Here is an 11,294-nt window from a genome sequence, read left to right on the forward strand (position 1 = left end):
AATAGTCTAATATCTTCATTTTTTCCACAGACATAGCTATTGACCCCGAAAACTATAACTTTTGAAATAGGAAAAGAACCTTTAATCACATTCTTTACCATGTGCAATCATAAAATAGTCTAATATCTTCATTTTTTCCACAGACGTAGCTATTATCCCCGAAAACTAAAAGTTTTGAAATAGGAAAAGAGCCTTTAATCAAATTCTTTACCAGTTGCAATCATAAAATAGTCTAATATCTTCATTTTTTCCACAGACGTAGCTATTACCCCCGAAAACTAAAACTTTTGAAATAGGAAAAGAGCCTTTAATCACATTCTTTACCATTTGCAATCATACAATAGTCTAATATCTTCATTTTTTCCAAAGACGTAGCTATTACCCCCGAAAACTAAAACTTTTGAAATAGGAAAAGAGCCTTTAATCAAATTCTTTACCAGTTGCAATCATAAAATAGTCTAATATCTTCATTTTTTCCACAGACGTAGCTATTACCCCCGAAAACTAAAACTTTTGAAATAGGAAAAGAGCCTTTAATCACATTCTTTACCATTTGCAATCATACAATAGTCTAATATCTTCATTTTTTCCAAAGACGTAGCTATTACCCCCGAAAACTAAAACTTTTGAAATAGGAAAAGAGCCTTTAATCACATTCTTTACCATGTGCAATCATAAAATAGTCTAATATCTTCATTTTTTCCATGGACGTAGCTAATACCCCCGAAAACTAAATTTTTTGAAATAGGAAAAGGGCCTTTAATCACATTCTTTACCATTTGCAATCATAAAATAGTCTAATATCTTCATTTTTTCCATGGACGTAGCTATTACCCCCCCCCCCCAAAACTAAAACTTTTGAAATAGAAAAAGAGCCTTTAATCACATTCTTTACCATTTGCAATTATAAAATAGTCTAATATCTTCATTTTTACCACAGACGTAGCTATTACCCCCGAAAACTAAAACTTTTGAAATAGGAAAAGAGCCTTTAATCACATTCTTTATCATTTGCAATCATAAAATAATCTAATATCTTCATTTTTTCCACGGATGTAGCTATTACCCCCGAAAACTAAAACTTTTTAAATAGGAAAAGAGCCTTTAATCACATTCTTTACCATTTGCAATCATAAAATAGTCTTGTATCTTCATTTTTTTCCACAGACGTAGCTATTACCCCCGAAAACTAAAACTTTTGAAATAGGAAAAGAGCCTTTAATCACATTCTTTACCGTTTGCAATCATAAAATAATCTAATATCTTCATTTTTTCCACGGACGTAGCCATTACCCCCGAAAACTAAAACTTTTGAAATAGGAAAAGAGCCTTTAATCAGATTCTTTACCATTTGCAATCATAAAATAGTCTAATATCTTCATTTTTTCCACAGACGTATCTATTACCCCCAAAAACTAAAACTTTTGAAAGAGGAAAAGAGCCTTTAATCACATTCTTTACCATTTGCAATCATAAAATGCAAATCATAAGATCTTTTTTTAATTTTTTTAATTTTTTAGTTTTTTTTTGTTTTTTCTTTTTAGTTTTTTTTTTTTAGTTTTTTACCGTTTTTCTTTTTTCAGTTTTCTTTTTCTTCTTTATTTTTCAGACGTCATATGCAAACCCTCAATACAAAAATACATACAACTTATTTTTATATATAGATAAGATATAATCTGGCGTAACAGACATAGTGTAACAGACATAAAAGACAGACAACTTATTTTTATATATATATATATATATAGATTTTTATATCTATAGATACAGTTTCTTCATTAGTTTTTTTTTCTTTTTTAGTTTTTTCTTTTTTTTAGTTTCTTCTTTTTATTGATTTGTTTTCTTCAGTTTGTCAATGTTAATTCTAACATTGACACTTGGAAAAATCTTTACGTGCCAAGCATGGTAAAGCTCCAATAGTCTGTAATTTCTCTTTGAGTGTCCCGGTCGTCATTTATATAGATATATAGATACAGTTTCATTTCAGTTTTAGTTACAAAGGTCTTTTAAATTTAACTTTAAAACTTTTTAACTAAGTTTTTTAACTAGGTGCTGCCACCCCAACACCTAGTTGGTGGGGGCACTTCGCGATCCCCCCAAGCCCCCCCCACGCGCGTAAGTCGTTAAGCGCCATATTAGTTACGCGCCATTGTAGTTGTGTCCCGGTGTCCCGTTATGTAATTTCATCAGTTGACAAACATGACGTCAGTCGACAAACAGCTTCATCGCGCATACAGCTCAATCCTTAAAATGACGTCAATCAACAAACATGACGTCAGTCGACACACAAACATGACGTAACTCGACACACACAGACACACAACTTATTTTTATATATATAGAGATATAAATGTTTTTACTGCATAAAACTTGCTTATATACAACATTCTTCGCTGTCCCATTGTCTGTGCATATAAATAGATTGTCAGGTTTACCGACTCTTGAACATGCAACATAATAATTTTCCATAGGAAAACAATAAGTATTCAGATCTATACCTCATGATTCTAATGATTGTCCTTGAGCTTTGTTGATGGTGATTGCTCATCGACCATTCCTTGTGTCGCCGTCGTCATTTATATATCCCCCTGTGCCCCCCGGTGTCCCCGTTGTAGTTGTTTCCCTTTGTCCCGGTCGTCATTTATATTCCCTGTGTCCCGGTCGTCATTTGTATCCTGGAGTCCCAGTCTGTGATTTCTCTTTGAGTGTCCCGGGCGTCATTTATATTCATTGTGTCCCGGTCGTCATTTGTGTCCCGGTGTCCCGGTCTTTATATACATTCGTTTTTGAATTGGTCTTTTTTTTAGTTTTTAGTTTTTTACCTTTTTTTAGTTTTTTTAGTTATACCTCATGATTCTAATAATTGCCCTTGAGCTTTGTTGATGGTGATTGCTCATCGACCATTCCTTGTGTCGCCGTCGTCATTTATATATCCCCCTGTGCCCCCCGGTGTCCCCGTTGTAGTTGTGTCCCTGTGTCCCGGTCGTCATTTATATTCCCTGTGTCCCGGTCGTCATTTGTGTCCCGGTGTCCCGGTCTGTATATACATTCGTTTTTGAATTGGTCTTTTTTTTAGTTTTTAGTTTTTTACCTTTCTTTAGTTTTTTTTAGTTATACCTCATGATTCTAATGATTGCCCTTGAGCTTTGTTGATGGTGATTGCTAATCGAACATTCCCTTTGTCCCCGTCGTCATTTATATATCCTCCTGTCATTTATATTCCCTGTGGCCCGGTCGTCATTTGTATCCCGGTGTCCCGGTCTGTATATACATTCGTTTTTGAAAAGGTATATGATTAAATAAATTTTTGCATTTTTCGACTTTTTTCTTTTTAGTTTTTTTTTTGGTTTCTACTTTTTTTTTTACTTTTTTTTAGTTTTTTCTTTTTAGTTTTTTTTTATTTTTTTTTAGTTTTGTTTTTCTCCTTTATTTTTAATTTTTTTTTTCCTTTTTTATTTCTTTTCTCTTTTTTAGCTTATTTAGTTTTTTTTATTAGTTTTTAAATTTTTTTTAGTTTTTTCTTTTTAGTTTTTTTTTGTTTTTTACCATTTTTCTTTTTTCGAATTACTTTAATCTATTGTCAAAATATTTCGAAATATTTATGCAATTTCCAGTTTTTACATTCTAGTTTGTTTTCTTTTATGTATATAGAAGATTATATATATAGATATAATCTGGCGTAACGGACAGACAACTTATTTATATATATATAGATATATATATATATATATATATATATATATATATATATATATATATATATATATATATATATATATATATATATATATATATATATATATATATATATATATATATATATATATATATATATATATATATATATATATATCTATATATATAAAAATAAGTTGTCTGTCCGTTACGCCAGATTATATCTATATATATAAAAATAAGTTGTCTGTGTGTGGATCTGTGGATGGATCAGGTGACGTCACCTGAAAAAACTGGATCAGGTGACAAAACTAAAAAACTAAAAAAAGGCAAAAACTACAAAAAAAACTAAAAACTAATAAAAAAAATAAAAAAGCTAAAAAACTAAAAAAACTAAAAAAAGGCAAAAACTACAAAAAAAACTAAAAACTAATAAAAAAGCTAAAAAACTAAAAAAAACTAAAAAAACGCAACAACTACAAAAAAAAATTAAAAACTAATAAAAAAAATAAAAAAGCTAAAAAACTAAAAAAACTAAAAAAACTAAAAAAAGGTAAAAAACTAAAAAAAACTAAAAACTAAAAAAACTAAAAAAAGGAAAAAACTGAAAAATAAGCTAACATAAAGGTAAAAACCAATAAAAAACTAAAAAAAAAAACTGAAAAAACTAAAAAAAGGCAAAAACTACAAAAAAAACTAAAAACTAATAAAAAAAGTAAAAAAGCTAAAAAACTAAAAAACTAAAAAAAAACTAAAAAAAGGTAAAAAACTAAAAAAAATAAAAAAAAAAAAACTAAAAAAAAGGAAAAAACTGAAAAATAAGCTAAAATAAAGGTAAAAACCAATAAAAAGCTAAAAAGAAAAAAAAGGAAAAAACTAAAAAAAAATTTCATCTAAAAAACTAAAAAAAACTAAAAAAGGTAAAAACTAAAAGAACTAAAAAAGAAAAAAATAAATGACGACACTCAAAGAGAAAGCGACCAGGACAAAAGGAATGTTCGATTATCAATCAACAAAGCACCGGGACACAGGGAGTATAAATGACGACCAGGACATAAGTAAAAAAAAAACTATCTATATATATAAAAATAAGTTGTCTGTGGATCTGTGGATCGTGGATCAGGTGACGTCACCTGAAAAAACTGGATCAGGTGACGTCAAAACTGAAAAAACTAAAAAAAGGCAAAAACTACAAAAAAAACTAAAAACTAATAAAAAAAATAAAAAAGCTAAAAAACTAAAAAAACTAAAAAAACTAAAAAAAGGTAAAAAACTAAAAAAAACTAAAAACTAAAAAAAACTAAAAAAAAAGGAAAAAACTGAAAAATAAGCTAAAATAAAGGTAAGAACCAATAAAAAACTAAAAAAAAAAACTGAAAAAACTAAAAAAAGGCAAAAACTACAAAAAAAACTAAAAACTAATAAAAAAAGTAAAAAAGCTAAAAAACTAAAAAACTAAAAAAAACTAAAAAAAGGTAAAAAACTAAAAAAAATAAAAAATAAAAAAAAAACTAAAAAAAAGGAAAAAACTGAAAAATAAGCTAAAATAAAGGTAAAAACCAATAAAAAGCTAAAAAGAAAAAAAAGGAAAAAACTAAAAAAAAATTTCATCTAAAAAACTAAAAAAAACTAAAAAAGGTAAAAACTAAAAGAACTAAAAAAGAAAAAAATAAATGACGACACTCAAAGAGAAAGCGACCAGGACAAAAGGAATGTTCGATTAGCAATCAACAAAGCACCGGGACACAGGGAGTATAAATGACGACCAGGACATAAGTAAAAAAAAAACTATCTATATATATAAAAATAAGTTGTCTGTGGATCTGTGGATGGTGGATCAGGTGACGTCACCTGAAAAAACTGGATCAGGTGACGTCAAAACTGAAAAAACTAAAAAAAGGCAAAAACTACAAAAAAAACTAAAAACTAATAAAAAAAATAAAAAAGCTAAAAAACTAAAAAAACTAAAAAAACTAAAAAAAGGTAAAAAACTAAAAAAAACTAAAAACTAAAAAAAACTAAAAAAAAAGGAAAAAACTGAAAAATAAGCTAAAATAAAGGTAAGAACCAATGAAAAACTAAAAAAAAAACTGAAAAAACTAAAAAAAGGCGAAAACTACAAAAAAAACTAAAAACTAATAAAAAAAGTAAAAAAGCTAAAAAACTAAAAAACTAAAAAAAACTAAAAAAAGGTAAAAAACTAAAAAAAATAAAAAATAAAAAAAAACTAAAAAAAAATTTCATCTAAAAAACTAAAAAAAACTAAAAAAGGTAAAAACTAAAAGAACTAAAAAAGAAAAAAATAAATGACGACACTCAAAGAGAAAGCGACCAGGACAAAAGGAATGTTCGATTAGCAATCAACAAAGCACCGGGACACAGGGAGTATAAATGACGACCAGGACATAATTAAAAAAAAAACTATCTATATATATAAAAATAAGTTGTCTGTGGATCTGTGGATCGTGGATCAGGTGACGTCACCTGAAAAAACTGGATCAGGTGACGTCAAAACTGAAAAAACTAAAAAAAGGCAAAAACTACAAAAAAAACTAAAAACTAATAAAAAAAAATAAAAAAGCTAAAAAACTAAAAAAACTAAAAAAAGGCGAAAACGACAAAAAAAAAAATAAAAACTAATAAAAAAGCTAAAAAACTAAAAAAACTAAAAAAAAGGCAAAAACTACAAAAAAAACTAAAAACTAATAAAAAAAATAAAAAAGCTAAAAAACTAAAAAAACTAAAAAAACTAAAAAAAGGTAAAAAACTAAAAAAACTAAAAACTAAAAAAAACTAAAAAAAAAACTAAAAAACTGAAAAATAAGCTAAAATAAAGGTAAAAACCAATAAAAAACTAAAAAAAAAACTGAAAAAACTAAAAAAAGGCAAAAACTACAAAAAAAATAATAAAAAAAGTAAAAAAGCTAAAAAACTAAAAAACTAAAAAAACTAAAAAAAACTAAAAAAAGGTAAAAAACTAAAAAAAATAAAAATAAAAAAAAACTAAAAAAAAGGAATAAACTGAAAAATAAGCTAAAATAAAGGTAAAAACCAATAAAAAACTAAAAAGAAAAAAAAGGAAAAAACTAAAAAAAATTTTCATCTAAAAACTAAAAAAAAACTAAAAAAGGTAAAAACTAAAAGAACTAAAAAAGAAAAAAATAAATGACGACACTCAAAGAGAAAGCGACCAGGACAAAAGGAATGTTCGATTAGCAATCAACAAAGCACCGGGACACAGGGAGTATAAATGACGACCAAGACATAAGTAAAAAAAAAACTAACAAAACTAAAAAGAAGGTAAAAACTACAAAAAAACTAAAAGAAAAAAAAAACTAAAAACTAATAAAAAAACTAAAAAATCTAAAAATCTAAATAAACTAAAAAAGAAAAAAAAAGGAAAAAAATAAAGGAGAAAAACAAAACTAAAAAACGAATGTATATACAGACCGGTACACCGGGATACAAATGACGACCGGGACACAGGGAATATAAATGACGACCGGGACACAGGGACACAACTACAACGGGGACACCGGGGGAAACAGGGGGATATAAATGACGACCGGGACAAAAAAACTAAAAAGAAAAAAAAACTAAAAACTAATAAAAAAACTAAAAAATCTAAAAATCTAAATAAGCTAAAAAGAAAAAAAATGGAAAAAAATAATAGAGAAAAACACAAGGAATATAAATGACGCCTGGGACACTCAAAGAGAAATCACACACTGGAACACCGGGACAATAATGACGACCGGGACACAGGGAATATAAATGACGACCGGGACACAGGGACATAACTACAAAGGGGACGCCGGGGTGCACAGGGGGATATATAAATGACGATGGCGACTCAGGGAATGGTCGATTAGCAATCACCATCAACAAAGCTCAAGGGCAATCATTAGAATCATGAGGTATAGATCTGAAAACGGATTGTTTTCCCATGGACCATTATATGTTGCATGTTCAAGAGTCGGTAAACCTGAAAATCTATTTATATGCACAGACAATGGGACAGCAAAGAATGTTGTATATTCGCAAGTTTTACGTAGTTAAAAACATATATATATATATATATATATATATATATATATATATATATATATATATATATATATATATATATATATATATATATATATATATATATATATATATATATATATATATATATATATATATATATATATATATATCTATATTCACAGGTGGGACATAGGGACACAACTACAATGGCGCGTAACGACTTACGCGCGCGGGGGGCTTGGGGGGGGCGCGAAGCGCCCCCACCAACTAGGTGTTGGGGTGGCGCGAAGCGCCACCCCAACAGCTAGTATGTATATATATATATATATATATATATATATATATATATATATATATATATATCTATATATATAAAAATAAGTTGTTTGTCTGTCTGTCGACTGACGTCATTAAAAGGATCCGCCAAGACTAATAAACAAAGAAACGAGAAACGAGGCAATTCAGCAGCCATGTGTTTGTACATCCTAGCCACAAAATACTTTTTGAATAATCCGCCCTTATTAGCAATACCTGTGTATAAAGTAGATAGTTCTAGAAGCGATTGAAATCAGACTAAGATTAATAATATTTCCTTGAATAGGGGCTTGGGAGAACTTTCACTAAATGTTCTACACAAATTCAATTAAAAATGATCTAAAAAAACAGTAGATATTAACAAAGAACCAGTCACAAATAGATCTTTGAGATCAGCTGCCAACAAAGCAAGACTAGCACTAAAAACGTGTTTATAATCAAACAAATTAAAACTCCCTTCATTGATTGAATTGCCTCAGTCCTGGCTGAACTTTCTGAAGCATGGTGACTGGGACTGCTTGAAAAAAAGAAATCATTTTAGTTATATTGGTTACTATCTGGTGGGGGTGCTTCGTGCCCCCCAAGCCCCCCCCAAGCCCCCTCCCCGCGCGTAAGTCGTTACGCGCCATGTTACGCGCCATTGTAGTTGTGTTCCTGTGTCCCACCTGTGAATATAGATAGATGTGTCCTCGTCGTCATTTATATATCCCCTTGTGCCCTTGTAGCTTGTAGCTTGTAGCTTGTAGCTTGTAGCTTGTAGCTAGTAGCTTGTAGCTTGTAGCTGTATATTCCCTTTGTCCCGGTCGCCTTTTGTGTACCGGTGTCCCGGTCTGTAGTGTCATCTTATAATGACGTCATATACAGAGCCTTATATACTTATAATGACGTCTTATGCAAACCAACAAACAAACAAACATGCCTAAAAACAACTTATCTATATATATATATATATATATATATATATATATATATATATATATATATATATATATATATATATATACCCCCCGTGCGCGTAAGTCGTTACGCGCCATATTAGTTACGCGCCATTGTAGTTGTGTCCCTGTGTCCCACCTGTGAATAGAGATAGATATAAATATATGTTTTTAACTACGTAAAACATGCGAATATACAACATTCTTCGCTGTCCCATTGTCTGTGCATATAAATAGATTGTCCCGGTGTCCAGTTTGTAATTTCTCTTTGATTGTCCCGGTCGTCATTTATATTCCCTGTGTCCCGGTGTCCCGGTCGTCATTTGTGTCCCGGTGTCTCGGTCTGTAATTTCTATTCGAACAATCCCTGTGTCCCGGTCGTCATTTATATATCCCGCCTGTGCCCCCGGCGTCCCCGTTGTAGTTGTGTCCCTGTGTCCCGGTCGTCATTTATATTCCCTGTGTCCTGGTCGTGATTTGTGTCCGGGTGTCCCAGTCTGTAATTTCTCTTTGAGGTTACCGGTCGTCATTTATATTCCCTGTGTCCCGGTCGTCATTTATATATCCCGCCTGTGCCCCCGGCGTCCCCATTGTAGTTGTGTCCCTGTGTCCCGGTCGTCATTTCATCAGTTGACAAACATGACGTCAGTCGTTGTCATTTATATTCCCTGTGTCCCGGTCGTCATTTGTGTCCTGGTGCTTTGTTGATGATGATTGCTAATCGAACATATATTTTCTTAGTTTTCTTTTTCTCCTTTATTTTTCACTTTTCAATTTTTTTCCTTTTTTTCTTTTTCAGTTTTTAGTTTGTTTTATTAGTTTTTAGTTTTTTGTAGTTTTTACCTTTTTTTTTTATTTTATTTTTATTATTTAATTTTTTTTACCTTTTTTAGTATTTTCTTTTAGTTTTTTTTATAGTTTTTACCTTTTTTAGTTATTTTTCTTCTTTTGTATTAATGCTAAAGCCAAGGTTCGAACCTGGAACCTCTTGGACCTGGAACCTGGAACATAACGCTTTACCAACTCAGCTACTTCGGTTGAATACATTCGTTTTTGAATTGTTATATGATGACTAACTTCATGACGACATACAGCTCAATCCTTTTAATGACGTCAGTCGACAGACAGACAAACAACTTATTTTTATATATATAGATAGATATATATCTATATATATAAAAATAAGTTGTCTGTCTGTGGATGTGTGGATGGATGTGTGGATGGATGTGTCAGGTGACGTCACCTGAAAAAACTGGATTAGGTGACGTCAAAACTGAAAAAACTAAAAAAAGGCAAAAACTACAAAAAAAACTAAAAACTAATAAAAAAAATAAAAAAGCTAAAAAACTAAAAAAACTATAAAGGTAAAAACCAATAAAAAACTAAAAAAAAGGCAAAAACTACAAAAAAACTAAAAACTAATAAAAAAATAAAAAAGCTAAAAAACTAAAAAAACTAAAAAAAGGTAAAAAACTAAAAAAACTAAAAACTAAAAAAAAACTAAAAAAGGTAAAAACTAAAAGAACTAAAAAAGAAAAAAATAAATGACGACACTCAAAGAGAAAGCGACCAGGACAAAAGGAATGTTCGATTAGCAATCAACAAAGCACCGGGACACAGGGAGTATAAATGACGACCAGGACACAAGTAAAAAAAAAAATTAACAAAACTAAAAAGAAGGTAAAACTACAAAAAAACTAAAAAGAAAAAAAAACTAAAAACTAATAAAAAAACTAAAAAATCTAAAAATCTAAATAAACTAAAAAAGAAAAAAAAAGGAAAAAAATAAAGGAGAAAAACAAAACTAAAAAACGAATGTATATACAGACCGGTACACCGGGATATAAATGACGACCGGGACACAGGGAATATAAATAACGACCGGGACACAGGGACACAACTACAACGGGGACACCGGGGGAAACAGGGGATATAAATGACGACCGGGACAAAAAAACTAAAAAGAAATAAAAACTAAAAACTAATAAAAAAAACTAAAAAATCTAAAAATCTAAATAAGCTAAAAAAGAAAAAAAAAGGAAAAAAATAAAGGAGAAAAACAAAACTAAAAAACGAATGTATATACAGACCGGGACACCGGGATACAAATGATGACCGGGACCCGGGACACAGGGAATATAAATGACGACCGGGACACAGGGACACAACTACAACGGGGACACCGGGGGAAACAGGGGGATAACCTGACAATCTATTTATATGCAAAGACAATGGGACAGCAAAGAATGTTGTATATTCGCAAGTTTTACGTAGTTAAAACCATATATATATATATATATCTATATTCACAGGTGGGACATAGGGACACAACTACAATGG

The 11,294-nt window shown here is 29.9% G+C and overlaps 1 long non-coding RNA gene across 1 annotated transcript; it reads left to right on the plus strand.

Annotated features, from left to right (window-relative positions):
* Positions 1-3,846: 3,846 nt before the first annotated feature.
* On the plus strand, positions 3,847-5,525 carry LOC136042840 (uncharacterized). The gene is made up of 2 exons (XR_010621457.1): positions 3,847-3,949; positions 4,799-5,525. It is a non-coding gene; the product is annotated as an uncharacterized LOC136042840 (long non-coding RNA).
* Positions 5,526-11,294: the final 5,769 nt, after the last annotated feature.

The sequence above is a fragment of the Artemia franciscana genome, unplaced genomic scaffold (genome assembly GCF_032884065.1).
Source record: "Artemia franciscana unplaced genomic scaffold, ASM3288406v1 Scaffold_2128, whole genome shotgun sequence".
Taxonomy (NCBI): domain Eukaryota; kingdom Metazoa; phylum Arthropoda; class Branchiopoda; order Anostraca; family Artemiidae; genus Artemia; species Artemia franciscana.